This window comes from Amphiura filiformis, chromosome 1 (genome assembly GCF_039555335.1).
Source record: "Amphiura filiformis chromosome 1, Afil_fr2py, whole genome shotgun sequence".
NCBI lineage: Eukaryota > Metazoa > Echinodermata > Ophiuroidea > Amphilepidida > Amphiuridae > Amphiura > Amphiura filiformis.
Window position 1 is genome coordinate 37,847,716 of NC_092628.1, and position 16,710 is coordinate 37,864,425.

At 36.2% G+C, this 16,710-nt stretch overlaps 1 pseudogene; it reads right to left on the reverse strand.

Moving 5' to 3' along the window:
- The window catches only part of LOC140146655 (sodium- and chloride-dependent glycine transporter 1-like), a 115,719-nt pseudogene that overhangs the window by 9,904 nt on the left and 89,105 nt on the right, over positions 1–16,710 (reverse strand).

A 16,710-nucleotide genomic window follows, 5' to 3' on the forward strand; every position in this document is an offset into this window, starting at 1 on the left:
GCTCAGTTAATTATCCTTATCATCGTGAGTTAACGTCATCAACCAACATGTTATCCTTCTAATTTAGCAACCCGTACTAAACAGATTGCAATTGATAAAACTAATGTCTGGCTCACCTGTGTGTCAAGTCCGACAAGGAACAACATGAAGAAAAACAGCGCTGCCCAAAAAGGTGCGGCAGGCATATGTGCAATGGCTTCAGGATAAGTGACAAATACAAGTCCAGGACCTTGAATGAAATTATGACAGAAGAGAGTTTAAGACACATCAAATAGTTTTTGTTATAATTACCAACTAAAAAAGTTTTTGAAAAGAGCGATCTAGAAAGTAATATTATAAATAATCATTTCGTACCTTGGACAGCTACGTTTTCAATAGGAATCCAGTCTTGTGCGACATGAAACCAAGCGTCGCAAATACACCAAAACCAGCGTAGAAACTTGTTCCACAGTTTATGAGAGGAATTATCACCGAGTCTCTAAAACACAGAGAAACAAGATATTAGTCATCGATGGCTTGTGGGACATCCCAATAAATAAAGCGCAGTGATTTATCATGTTTATAGTGCGCTACGCACAGGCACAACGGCTAGACGTTGATCTACAAGCCTCAGCACACTTTATAGGTTGTTGCTGACATCTACGGCCCCACATCATTCCACAAACCATTAAACAACAACATAGAACATGTCATAAAATTGATATAGCAAGAATAATTTCTTTATTGCTCTTATAAAATATCTTCATATAGATGACACATCAGAGTACGTAAAGAAACCCACAAGATCCGTCCATATTTAGTCAATGACCCCGCCTGCATATTACACCATTCTCTTCTTTAATTACTTCAATTAACAGGACGACGTTTGCTACCCACCTGAAGCAATTGTTGTCAAATCTGTTGTAACTTGAAAATGTCAAAAGTCCACCCCAAGCAGGTCCTAACGAGTAGAAGATTTGACTCGCTGCATCATTCCAAACCTGCCAAAGATAATCATAATAAATCATAGTTTTATTGCATACTATTCATCATAATGCTAAAGAAAACCGTCGCCCACTTATTGTGTCCACCATTCTTCAAAAAGGCTTACAGAGGTGGCTACACACTGTAGGGTGTGGCGAAAAACACTTCTCGGAACGACTTGGAACTTATTTGCTACTTGCTTCGCCCGTTGCTTCGACCCTCCCGGGCGACCCTCTAGCTCTAGAACATCGCCAAATAGCAAGCCGTCTCCAAAAAAGACACGTATGTAAGTTAAATATTGATGATATTTGAGTTGATATATTAAGGGGTAGCATTGTGGAGCATTTCCCCAGTTCTGCTCAGTCAAATTTCACAAATCTGATCTTGTTGCATAGATATGAATTGCACTTATTGCAGCATTCCCAAAAAGAAATGATATACGATTTTCGGCTAGCCATGTTTTGACCAAAACGTCACGCGGCCTTGAAAATTATTGCAAATCATGCGTCGCATGACCCTTTAACCTTTGGTCAAGTCAGAGCTGCTCTACGCAACAAGATCAACATTGTGAAATTTGACTGAGTAGTACTGGAGAAATACTCCATAAAGCTACACCTACCCTTTAATTTAGCAACTCAAATATCATCAATACTAGTATTTAATTAAATACATGTCTTTAGCAACAAATAATGGTAACCAATTGGAGATTGCTTGCTATTTGGTGATGTTCTAGAGGTTCAAAGAAACTACCCAAAGTGTTTAATGCTATAATATCATCTGAATGCCTACTTTTCCCAGGTTGTTCCTACCGATTTCTTTATCTAGAGTTATACAGTAAGAAATATTTAAAAAGTAGGGATTTGTGAAAATCTACTGCCTGGGCGAAACATGCTCCGATCTTACTGATATTTTAGCACAATGGTAGTATGTACCCTAGTAAAATTCTCCGAGAGTTCCAAGTCGATCCAAGAAAAATGTCTTTCTTTAATCACGCAAAACAGGCATCAATTAAAATTAACATATTACAATAATTGATTTTATGTTGTTGCAACGTGAAACTAGAGCTCCACCAAACAAAAATGTTGGTGACACACGGTGTATCGAGCAGTATACTTAGTATCTGGCGACGTGGTTCTTGAAATATTTATAAGCCATGTCAAACAACTGTTGACTGGTATATACAAATGACAAAATAATAACAACCGAATACAGACGGCCGCATCACTTATTACTCAATGAATAATTATGTAATACATATTTTTTGAATTCAAACATCAATGCGTCCAATCTCATACAAGTTGGTACTTATGGTGTCTTCCAACATTTGCTGTAGTTCAAGGCGTCTTTGCACGTGCGAGAATGATGTTTTAAAAATCGCACACCGACGTCATTGACTCGGAGAAGGATAACCACTAGATAACGATCCTACCTTTGCATTGCCTAATTTCTTCCAGTCAGCACTAAGGTAGTAGTTAATACCTTTGCTAGCACCTTCCAGTGTTGCCCCTCGAATAAGCAAAATGGTTAAAACTGCGTACGGAAAGGTAGCCGTGAAGTATACAACCTGCAAATGAACAAAACTACATGTATTAGGAATTCTGTAAATAATGCCAATTTAATTTATAAATTCGTAAATCTTAGTTTATGCTCCAGCTAGTTTCTTGCCAAATCATAATGCCTAAGTAGCTAAATGCGAATCCTTAAGAATACACTAGTTCAAGGTAATCCATCATACACCAATTGCAAATTATTTAAATAAATAAAAGATTTTTGAATTTAGGCAATAGTAGTTGCAGTAGAAACTTTGGGTGGTAATCTGTGCGCTGATGGGCGTCAATCCTGGGGGAACGGGATCGTGTGCCAAAATTGCCGTTTCTTGTTCTCTTCAGCCACTTTTGAACAATTCCTGCTAAAGGAACTTTACAAAATCAACTCTTCTGGTTTAAATAAAGTACTAACATCTTATTTACTGTGCAACAAAAGACTATCACTGCATCAAAAACTTTTAATATGTAGGCCTACGAGCCAACTTCATTTCGAGAATCATAATCATAATGATATTTACAAAGTTACCAAGTTTAAGTTACCTTTCCCGATGATTTGACTCCTTTACAAATACAGGCAAATACAATAACCCATGTAAGTAAAAGACACAACGCCAACTGCCATCTGACCGGGCCAGGATCGTCGATCCCTTTACTGATTTGCAAGACAAAATCACTGCAAAAATATTAATAATAAGGATGAGGATGACAATAAATTATTAGTATAATTTTTAGTCCATGTACTATTTTAGCTATTTGTAATTGCCTATATCACTTTTAACTTCCATTCTCCTAATATAAACTGCGTTGTCTTTTTTAACACAGTTCTTGTTATTATTAGTAGCATTATTATTAGTAGTTGTATTAGTATTAGTATTAGTAGTATAATTATCATTATTATTAGGTCCTCATAAATATGATCATGACCAAATAATTTACTGATCATTAATTTTCTTAAATACCTACTGTGTTTAATACAATATGAAAAAATGTAACATCTTTTAGCGCAAATCGCATGATAGAAGCCTATAATTGAGGTCGTTTAAGGGAATTGAGTGTCCATGATATATATTTTGAATATCGGGGTAGATGGGTTACTAACTTGCCAATTATTTACCTTTACGTTGACGATGTTTTGGTTTTTTACATGGATACATAAAGGTGGCAATATTTGATATTATACCTAGGTTTTCTGACATTCCATATCCTAAACGAATAGGGTTATCCCCTTTAAGTATAAAAACAAACTATAAACGTACTTCCAGAATTCTTCAGCCGGTGTGTTTAACGTTGGTTGAACAACTTTTATACCTAATGATTCCACCATACTCTGATTATAATATGTTCCATTACTAACTGTGCCATTAAGTTTTGTGTAGCCGCATTGCGCTGAGTTCCACCAGTTGTTACAAGATTGCCAAGGTACGCTTACTGACATTGACTTGAAGAAATAAAAACTAGTCCATGCCATAACGATGTTGTAGTAGATTGCAACTATTCCTGATATAACCGTCATAGCCCATCCGATACCTGTTAGTTAGAAAGTTGATGAAAAAGTTTAATAAGAATGACAATACCAAATAACAGAAAAAAGTCTGGTATGATGAGGAATAACACATCAGATATAGTGTTGCTGAGACAACTGACGACAAACGGCCAATATTTGCTCCGAAGAATAAAATACAGGGTGTCCCAGAAAAATTACCGGGCGAATGAATTTGGACGCAAGTCGAGAAATAGATATCAGAATTTAAAATCTAAAATCAGCATGTAGCTCATTTTATTCTGCATCTTATACGTTAGTTTGATTGGAATCGGTTGGCTGATTGCGAAGAAATGAGCAATTACATAACGCACGCGTCAATTCACTTCATTCCAAGTTTGAAAGAAATATCATTCTACGCAATGCGCACTAATGGTTAACTGTCAATGGGCTTCATATTTTGTTTGGTGAAATCCTGGTCGTTCTTTTTGAACAATCTGTTTCTTGCAAAACATTTAATTAGATTGTGCTCAAATTTGAAAATTTGAAAAAAAGAAGCGATGAGCGAGTATGAAAAAAAGCGCCTGTTGATCAAACTTGGAATGAACTACATTGGTGCGCGCATTATGTAATCGTGAATTTCTTCGCAACCAATCAACCGAATCTAATACAATTTTCGTATGTGATGCATAATAAAATAGGCTATGCGCTACATTTTAAATTTTTTTGATTCTGATGTCTATTTTTCAACTTACGTTCAATTTTATTCACTCGGTAATTTTTTCTGGGACACCCTGTATGTGCATTTAAAAAGGGTTACCATCAAAATAGAAAATGTATTAAATTATAAACTCCTCAACAAAGGTTTTTTCAAGCATCTATATCTCAAATTATTTTTGCCATGTTCATATTGTATTGCATATCAATGAATAGCTACTTTATTCCCCTTTACAATGACACCACATTGACACAATCAGCCTTTTCACGGCTGGGTACACGTTTTGTGAATGTAGGGAGGTCTCAAACAGAATGTGCTAAATTGACCATTATTCTGTGCTCAAACAACACTAGTCCGAATAAACCTCAATAGCGGGTGGAAAAACCATTCGGAGCCACAACATCCAGGCACATCCTCCTCATGCTGCTCACCAGCCTGGTCACACGTTGGTATGTGATGGTATTCCATTCTTCAACCAGGATTCATCGCAGGTCATTCAATGTGGTTGCATTGGCTACTCTGGCACGCTCAACACGACTAAGCTGGTCAAACAAGTGTTCAATCGGTTGAGGTCTGGGCTGATGGCAGGCCATTCCATTCTATACCCCCATATTCTAGACTTATTCTGCAGGTAGTGGATGACTACCCTGACTCTCTGGGGGCGAGCGTTGTCATCTTGGAGGATTGCATGAGGTCCCAGATTGAAGATATGGGATTGCAGCTTGCTGCACAGAATAATGGTCAATTTGGCACATTCTGTTTGACATGTTTGAGGCCCCACTACATTCACAAGACGTGTACTCAGGCGTGAAAAAGATGATTGTTTCAAATGTGGTGTCATTGTAAAGCAGAATAAAGTAGCTATCCATTGATATGCAACACGATATGAACATGTCACAAATAATCTGAGATGTAGATGCTTGGAAAAACTTTCCAAACCTTTGTTGAGGAGTTTATATCAATGATCTTTTAATTACACAATTTTGAAGACAAAAACTAACGAATTGTGTCCTGGCGAATTGTCATGTTTAAAAATTCTAGCGACAACAATTATTTACAATAAGTATCAGTTATTCTTGTCAGCAAATTGTTCAAATCGAATAAAAAAGTTTTCTTAAATATTTCCAAATCTGTCTCCTCTTAAAACATTATTACCAAATTGTAAAAACATGACCCTTCATCTTTATACCTTAACCAATTGTAAAAATATGACCCTCAATGTGATCTATGACCGTCCAATTAGACATGTCAAAACTAATCGACATTAATCGAGACATTGTGACCCCTTGTGACATGTATAGTTTTGGTCAAAACCTCTAAACGCACAAGAAAATGCCTCTGCGATGAAATACCTTTTCACCGTTTCTATATAGACCCAATCTGGGTTCTAAAATGACTAGAACAACGAATCATATTACGTTCTATACATGTATTTCCCTAATAGCTGTTCATGTGATGTGGAAAGTAATGTACGAGATGACACCTGAACAGTGCAAGTAAGTGAACAGCGGAGTAGCTAGATTTGTAAGAGCCGGGTAGCTCTTATCCCACTCTTTCTCTTATCTTATTCCGCTTGCCTGCTAATTGTATACCGGTATTTAATGCATCTTCCACCTACCATATTCAAGGGCACCATAGGCTTAATGTGAACAAGATCAATACAGTGTAAACAAAATAGCGTTTCTGCTCTTATTCAATTACCACCATAGTATTCTAATTTGCTTCAGAGAATATTGTACCTATAAAATTATGGAGTGGATGATACCCAACATGTAATCCATAATTACAATACCTTGATGATTCGGTCACCCACATTTGCACAGCATTTTTGTGGGACCTGAGAGCACACCAGACATATCGAATTACATTCTGAATGCAAGGAATGTCCTGAAAACAAATAATTATCCCTAAAATTTTTATTTATAAATCTTATGTATATCTTTAATAAGATAGGTCAACATTTTTCATCCAGCTGCATACACTTAGAGTACATATCATTATATATATAAAGTTTACTTCGAGGACTGTTAAATGTAAAAAATGCCAATATTTAACAATTTGCCATAACATTATTGCGAATTTATATATAATTATATTTGATATCCGAAGGACATTCCTCGTATTTAGAATGCAATTTGGTGTGTCTGATGTGCTCAGGACCAGGTCCCACAGAAATGCATGTACAAAGGTGGCCAGTGACCATTGGTGACCGAGCCCTTAAAGAGAGTGTTCATAAAATATCGTTTGATCAAAATCCAGTATGGTTTATTAAAAAATATAAATTGACCCTTTAAATAATAGACCTACATTAAAACAATTAAGCCAGACCCAAGGCGGATTGATCACATTGAACCATGAACCAATCTCTGGTTAACGTGTAATGGAATACTATGACAAATGGATTTTGATATTTTGCATCTTGTAAAAGTCATTTTGGCGTTACTAAGTTATACCTGCTCGGCATATCTACAATAAACTCGGATTTAATGAAAAAAATAGGGATAGGGATTGGTGCACAAACAATTTGATTTACAGCGCGGCTGAAATCATGCGATTGCATCCATTCCCTGATTCGTCAAATAATTTTTGCATTTTTATGCCGGGTTTTTGTGTAGCAATCTAATCTAGTGTAGTAAACATCTACCAACAAGTAATTACACCCTACCCCTTTAAATAATGACCATTATTCCTAAACGGTTGATTGTATGCCAAATTTGGAATATGCAGTCGAAACAGAATATATTTCTGCGCATTAATGACACCTCATTTGTTGCAGTGGTCCGAATATTGATGTCGCAGCGTACATTTAAATGAAATTGCATTGTTAAGGTATGTCCATGGCAGAAATGTTTTCTGTGCTCATTTGATTAATCTCATGATCTTCTTCTTTCGTGAATTTGGAGGTCAAAACATGTAATAATCAATAAAAAATGTAATTATTCACATCAGTGGTCATTGTTTACTTAATCTCATATTAAAACATTACAACTTTGAGTTCAATGTTTTCTGTGAGCTTTTAAAGGTCACAAGAAGTGGAAGACCGAAGGTTAAATCTACTGTAAACACGTCCCAGTCTGTAAATTTTGAATCTATCTTTTATACAACTTACAATTGTAGCCCATAGGACCTTGTTAGTTAGAAAACTATATTGAAATCTTCATGTTTCAATTTGACATTACGTGTATAAACTTTTAAACCTTGGGTTACTTTCATTAAAATGTAAGCTGCTACATCAATATTGGGACCATTGGAACAAATGAGGTGTCATAATGTGCAGAAATAAATTCTGCTTCGACTGCACATTCCAAATTTGGCATACAATCATCGGTTTAGGAATAATGGCTATTATTTAAAGGGGTAATTACTTTTTGGTAGATGTTTATTTGCTAGTATGTCTCTTTATGTGTATACAATGTACACTATGCGACTGAAATAGGACTTCCTGTGTAAATGATTATAGGTATCACTAATAGGTCTGGGCGATGCATGAAAATACGACGAGGAACTATTTGTTTGTGGGCCATCTGAAACGGCTGCTTTAAAATCACTGAAAATGACCCTGTTAAATAGAGCAAAAAAACACCGCATTTTGGGTTTTGATGCTTTGAAATGGTATATTTTCTCTCATTATATGACATAGACATCGAACTGTTTATTCATGTGCGGAAAGTTGTGCAGACGATCATTGGGGTCGAGATATCTTCGCTTTAACCATAGACAAAAGTTTCAAAGATTTGCGGAATGATACAATGTGACTATATGGGTGCACACCACCAATTAAGTGTCCCGTTGAAATATACATCTTTGCTCGATTTGATACAACAACAAATAGAACACAACAATATCCCCATCGAGTGCAAATCAATGAAAATTTAACATATTTTTGAATGTACGGGTAGTATTTCAATTCATTTATGAGCCACGGGGATTCAAACATCGCCCATACCATTTTTACCCTTTCGCAAGCCTGTTTCCGTCGTATATATCTTACATTGCAACCCTTAAAATGGTCTAGATAATTATGAAGAGCTTATATCCAAATCGTGTTAAGTCCACACACACATGTGTCTGATTTACCTGTGCGATATTGCTATGGGTTGTGATGTTATAGGTATTATAATTTCAATTGGATGCACCATTACAAAACAAACAGTGGATGGATGCACAGTAACACTACTGTGTGAGGCCTTTGATTCCCAAATGAGAACATTTAGTCTGCATATATTGTTAACCAGCATTGTTGTGGTTAATAATAGCTTGTTGATCATGTTGATGGTACAACTCATTGTTGCTAATGTCAAATTTGTCAAAGTATAAATTGTGTAAACAAGTAAAATGAGAAACTAGTGGTTGCGGACTTAACCCCAGGACGTAACACGGTTTGGAAATAAGCTTTTCATATAGCGATAGGTAGATGCGAGCAGATGTAAATACGTTTTCATATAACTTTTGTGTGCAATATATTATGAACAGAATTTATTTTCAACACGGACTCAAAAATGTCCAGATTTGAAATCAAAACAAAAAAATTACCTAAAAATTGCAATTTATTTTGATCATATAAAAAATGAAAAAAGTTTATATTTTTAAAGGACAGACATGTAATCAGCCTAAAACAGGCTTGTCGCAGTCTAAAAAGTTCATTGCTTATTGTCAATATGTAGACTTGGCACAAATCTTTGCAATTACTCTAAAGAATTTAATGGTGTGCGTAGCGTATTAAAAGCAAGTGAAGGGGGGGGGGGGGGTGAAATGGGCAAGCTTCCACGCCGGAAATGCAAAATTGTGCAACTCGTATAGTGCAGAATTTAAACTCATTGAATTGAAGCACAATCTGCATTTTGGTGATTTTGTTTTGCTTTCAAATATAATGCATGATTATAATTATTTGCAATCAGACTGACATAATATTTTTCAGTTAGAAAATTAAAATTTATTTTGATACGGTTGTGGAGGTCGCGGCTGCCGAATTCAGCTCCATGACAAAGTGTATGAACATGGACGTGATATCAGATAGGATAACCATTATAAAAGCCTGTTAAATTCCATGTTCATGATGGATTTACGGACATTTGGAAGTCTGCAATAGGCATGTGAGTATTATAAACTAGGATCGTGTAGGGGTATGACAGGGCTGAACACAAATATTTGGTAAGCTTATAGGTTTCTGACCCCCCCCCCCTATAAATGCTATTTAGATGAATAATAGCTTGCCATAGCAATGTGAAATCGAGTGCATAATGAGCATATCTGCTAAATACGCACAATTTAAGGGTTCAACATGCCGCGCGTAATGTTGCGACTCAAAAAAGGTGCTGCGTCATTCTGTAGAAAACACACACAATTTTACGGCTCCACATGCCGCGTAATGTTAAGACTCTTTTAAAGGTGCTGCGTCATTCTGTAGAAAATACGCGCAATTTTACGGTCTAACATGCCGCGTAATGTTACGACTCGTTTAAAGGTGCTGCGTCATTCTGTAGAAAATATGCACAATTTTACGGTTCAACATGCCGCGTAATGTTACGACTCGTTTAAAGGTGCTTCGTCATTCTGTAGAAAATACGCACAATTTTACGGTTCAACATGCCGCATAATGTTACGACTCGGAAAACATTGACGTACCAGTCATTAGCTTTGTTATGTAATAGCCAACATGAACTCTAGCCACTTCACACCTTTTCGTGCAGTGTCAACACACAGATACATGTCATTGTTTATATAGCCCTATAGCCAGGCAATATGCAGCCATGCATACATGTACCAGTGAGATGCATGGAACAATGTTTTATACAGGGGGGTTGTAATCCTAACTCTAGAGCATTGAGCCCTAAATCTAAACCCTAACCTAAATCATAACCCTACACTCTAACTCTATGACATAACCCTAAATCTAAACCCTAACCCTAAATCATAATTTCAAACCCGAACCTTATGTCTTATAGCCAGAACTCTAGACCTAGTAGCCTAAATCATCAAAAATCTGTTGCAATTTGCAGATGTATTTTTTTCTCCATTTTCTCCCCTTTTTTAATTTAAGAAAAAAAGTGGATTTTTTTAAGTCCATGTCGAGAAAAATCCCTGTTTATGGTATGTAATTAATTACATGTAGTTCCATTGTTTCTCTAACAATTAGCAACCCTTCTGAGCGATGATTATCTTTTTAAAGACTGAATCTTGTTAAAGTAATGACTACTAATGAATGCATGCTATCAAAGAAAGCCATTGTTTGCAGTTGATTACCCACTATGAAATTTAAAACTGATAAGTTATAATAAATTATTTTAATTTTCAATCTGAACTCTCACCTGTGAAAAAAGGAGCTGCTTTTCCAAATATGGTGATCGGTCCCTCATTTGCAAATTGACCAAAGGCTGACTCCAGAAAAAAAAGCGGCATTCCAGCGAAAAGCAACATTATAAAATACGGTATCAGAAACACACCTGAAATGATAAAATAATAGCGTTTAATTGACAGAAAATGTTTATCAATATTGTAAAATACACCCTTTAATGGTCCAAATACAGTCATCAACCAGAATTGCCATTGTTACATTGTTTTATTAATTTAAGTATTTCGAACACGGGCAGTCGGGCACGGTGGCGCAGCGATACGTGCTTCCCCTCGCACTCGGAGGATTGCGAGTTCGAGCCCCGGCTGTGCCATCGTGATAACCACTTTGGCATGGCTGTTTACATCACTTGCCTCTCTTTACCCAGGGGTGAAATGAGGATCTGTTATCATGGTTATGCATAATATCTTATATCTATATTGAGTGCCGCCCAACAGTATGAGCATGCCTCGGGCATTGAATGGCAGCTGATATATTCTAACGACAGCCGAATAAATGTAAAGCGCTTTGATATACGTGAAAGGCGCTGTATACATGCCAACTTTTTTATTGTTATATAACGATGTATTACAATGTATCGACATGAAACTAAAACTGTATGTTTTTTAAATGTACATATCGTAAAATCGCAAATCAACTTTCAAACACCTCTTGTATATAATATAGAGTAATACTTTCTAAGGAAGATATTAAGAAATCTTCATTGATTTTTACATCTTTCTTGGTTGGTTTTGAGGATACAGAGCTTTTTTGTCCCTTTTTAAAATTTCCACATGGTTCGAGCATTTTAACATTTAAATTCCGTAACGTCAATGAATAAGAAAAACACACGAAAATGCAAGATTGAGATGCATGGACTGATAACGGAAATGAATGTTTCGCTTCTTTGATTATCATTCGAGAGTATGGGATATGACCCATGAGAAAACACGATATTACCCGATAAAGAATATTCAAACTGAACGATGTGTTAAAATAGAGAGATCATTGGTTGGTGATACGCATCCATGATGCTGCACATGCTGATGGTATCAATGTGGTTTTGCATAAGCTGTTGTTGAAGTATTTACCTGTTCACACGCAAAGCTTGTTATCCATCTAAAGCAGGATGTCAGGGGACATGCAAGTCGTGTGCTTGGCTTTCAAGCAGATAGCTTTTGCATCAGGGTTGTTCGTTGTTCTATATAAACGAATGATATAGCCTCTAAGATATCGTCGTTAATATATCATTGATGAGTTCTGGGTACCAGTAGAAATGCGATTGATAAAATTCCCAGTAAATTTACACCAAAGAAAGGCATCCCTGAAATACATATAGGTCTACATAAAAAATGATAATTTATATGGGCCCAGGTCTCTTCATGATTCTTTTTTATTTAGCCATTTCAAAAAGCAAAATAATTATAACAGCCATATAAAACATTATGAAAAAAAGACCACTAAAGCATAAAGTTTTGCAATGGAGATTTTTTATCGAAAATTTGATATTTCAGGTACTGTCTAAGTTTGGAATTTGCAGGCGAGCATTAAATAGCTCTTCTGGAGCCTACAAGGAGAGCTGTTTAGAGTATTTACAATAGAATGTAATTAGAGAATGGTCAACTAAGGAGAGCTAAAAATAACTCTCCTATATCAGATTTAAGAAGGGCAGTAGAGAGTGATTGCTTTTGCTCTCTTCAGAAGGCAGTCCCTGATATTTCCATAATTACAAGCATGTAGTAAAAATATTATGGAAAACATCTGTACATTTTTACATCCAATTTGTAATCCAAACATATGAAAATAACATGTATCAAAATTTCTCTTACCTCCGCCGTTTCTGTAGCAGAGATATGGAAATCTCCATATATTTCCCAGTCCCACTGCATATCCTACACAAGATAAGGTATAATCGAACTGACTGCTCCAATTCCCTCTCGCTTCCTCCTGTTTACCACCCGCTTCTGCACACGCAGGAACCGACACCACCTCATAACCCTTGGCGTCAGGCTAAACAAGTAAAGAACAAACAAGCAAACAAACAAAATGTTGTAAAAAAACATTCTTAGTCAATGCTAAAATTTCTTTGAATATCAGTTAAACTGAATAGGCCTACTTCTATTTACTCTTATGTACAAAAACTACTTTCAAAAATAAGAAATAATAATTTTAATGACTTTATGAAGCTCGTGATGTCGAAAATGAAAAAGGTTCGCTAACCTAACCGTAGCTCTAACCTTATCCTATAGATTCAACATACCGAACCTTATTTCATATTCGACAGCGAACTTTCGACATAGCGCGGGCGGACAACCTCGGCCTCATTGCATTGTTTTACTTTAAATCCTCACTTCGATATCGCCCTCGAAGACGATAGATGCATCTATCGTCTTCGAGGGCGATACCGAAGGATTTAAGTAAAAGCACACGACAGAGACGGTAGAAGTTTGTTACACCAAGAGCGTGTTTATACGCTGGCGAAGTTACGTAATAATCGGATTAACTACCATAGCAATAGGTACAAACAATTTTTGATTATGTCGCGCTGCACTACTACGTTCATGTGGTACCTCTGCATTGAACCATAGATGTCAAAGAAATGCTAATCACTTGCACCTGTAAGATTAGTCTCTTTGAAAGGAGCGGTATTGTATTCAATCTATTATATGATTGACGACAGGTGACGAGTGAAACCTGCTTGTAGTGCAGCGCGGTATATTCAAAATTGTTTGTACCTATTGCTATGGTAGTTAATCCGATTAATTACGTAACTTCGCCAGCGTATAGTGATACTGCAATAGCAATTGATTTTGACTTATACGCTAATACGAGCTTATACGCTAAATACCGGAAAGGCTGCAATTTAGGGGCTGTGCAATAATTATTACCCCGGGGTAAAATTTCCAAATGGCGTGCCCAAAATTTCTTGTCGCCTCGGCCTGCAAAAAATCGCATTTCCCCCTCTCGGTTTGCCAAAATTCTTTGCCCCCCGGCCTTGCATGTGCCTAATTTTTGGGATCCCAATTTGCAATTAATTTAAATACTCCTTTTCGGCTCGCCATAAATTCCTTGCCCACCGCCATAAATTCCTTGCCCACCCCAATTTTACCCTCCCACCAGCGGGCTCAATTATTGCACAGCCCCTATTAAGGCCGTGTAAAATTAATATTTTGGTTCTCGTCCCCTCCTCCTCAATTTCTGGGATTTGTCAGATTTTTTTTTTTTTTTTAGATTTTTCAATTTTTTAGACTTTGGAATGATTTATGAAATCTTCATACATATAAATAAGTTTATTAGAGAACAAGCATCACTTCCAAGTCTTTTTGTGGAACTCTAGGGAGGTTATCCAAAAGAATCTAAAATAAAAAAAAAAAAAAAGGGCCTCATCGTTTCCTCGAGCACTGTTGGAGAAGACCGAAAACTACTGACAATGCTAATTTTACATTGAAAAAAAAAAAAAAAAAAATACCTCCCTCCCTCATCAATTCATGAAAATCCTCTGGACGAGAACCAAAACATTAATTTTATACGTCCTAACCTACGCATGGGAGTATAGGATGGAATGTCAGTTCCGTTATCCAGTCGTCTTAGGGTATTTAAATTAAGGCACTTAATTTAATGTCCACGTGACCAGATGGGCGCTGACATAACAGCGTCTGGACAAGAAGTCTGGAAAAGTGACCTTTGGCACTGCGGGTGGTCTTCCTGTGTATTTCAATTGGAAACACGGGATGCATGTCCAAATGTTCATTTCTTTTGCAACTTGGTAGTATTGTAGTAAGAGTTTTCGTCGATAACTTTTTTCCGTCGGTAAAAAATTTAGTTTTTGAAAATATACTAAAAAGCAGAATCCCCCCAATGTGTAATTCAGTTGCCTTATACATTTTCAACAATCTTGATGATATTTGTCTTAAAATCTCTTAGCATTGTAGCACATCTATCTACTGATCACTTGGTGGTCTTGGTATGGCGGCGCCCATGGGTCACGGGGCATTAAATTTAGTGCCTTTTATTAAATAGCCTATGGTGACTGTTATCTCGACTGTTTATAGTGGGAATGGTAAATGTCTCATTTAAGGTGGCACACAGGATCACTCAACGTGGGAAATTTTAGACATTGTTTTGTATTGTATCTTTAAAAGTAATGATGATAAGTGCATAAAAGTATACATTTTCAGAAAGGAAATGACACAAGGAATCCAACTAGCATGGCAGACTTCTGAAAAAATGAGTAGTTTTTGAGAAAAGCGCCAAAATTGATTTTCCATGCCAATTTTTTTCGGTCAGCCATAACAACTTACTCTAAATACCAAAATTGACGAAAATTGCATATTTTTGTTCTAAAGACACAAATCTAGAAAGGTTTTCCTCAAATTTTTGAATTTTTTTCTTCGTTTTGAAAATATACCTTAAAATATCCAGAATTTTGGTCAAAATTAAAAAAAAAGTCAAATTTTGATCCTTTTTGACCCATATTTTTAAAACGAAGGAAAAATTCAAAAATTTAAGAAAACACTTTCTAGATTTGTGTCTGTAGAACAAAAACATGCAATTTTCATCAATTTTGATATTTAGGGTAAGTTGTTATGGCGGACCGAAAAAAATTGGCATGGAAAATAAATTTTGACGCTTTTCTCAAAAACTGCTCATTTTTTGTCTGCCATGCTAGTTGGATTCCTTGTGTCATTTCCTTTCTGAAAATGTATACTTTCATGTACTTATCATCATTACTTTTAAAGATACAATACAAAACAATGTCTAAAATTTCCGACTGAGTGATCCTGTGGGCCCTAACCCCTGACCCTAATAATTAACATATCGTGATGGTGATGGTCTGTCTAAAATGAGACATCTACCGCTATTATGAATCCGATTCCGACATAGATGCAGAGAGTTGATATTCTTGAGAGGGCACTCTATTCACGTGGTTTCTTTTCCAACGCTAAAAGATCACGAATTTTGGTGGTTTGCAAATGAAAAGTGTCCGCACTATCGATTGATTACGTAACTGTTATGAATAATGTATTAGGTTTTCAATGCAATCGCCTCGACCCATCAATACATATTATCTGTATTTATCAAAGTACTTGGAATAGCAATCTGGTGAGTTCACTGAACTACGCCCTAATACTGATGGAGTTTTAATGGCGTTTAATGGCGCTAATCCTCTCCATACACAGATGAACAAATACAATAGGAGAAGGTCAACACATATGACCTCCTATATGACATGTTATATGAGATGTACAACAACCTGAATATCATAAAGATCAGTGTTCGTTTGTGCATATGAACTGCATATTTACAATACTAAATATTAGTCGTTATATATTATGCCAAATATTGGTATTATGACAACACGGTATATGCATTGTATATAAAACAACTAATAGATCCTGCTATCATGGCGTCAGGTCATTGGTTCATCATATCCCGTATGTTTCTTAAAATTCATTCATATTTGAGACAAATTTCTGTGCCCATTTTATAGGCGTACAGGTGGATCCGGTTTTTTGGTCATTTTCATTTCTTTTTGATGAAAGAATTAAGGTTTTCCACTGCACGGAGGCCACTATGTGATACTAATTTAATGCTATTTGTAAATGAATGCGGATTCCCGGTTGTTGTTTTTCCACAGTGTGACAACTGTCCACCCATCCAGACAACATCA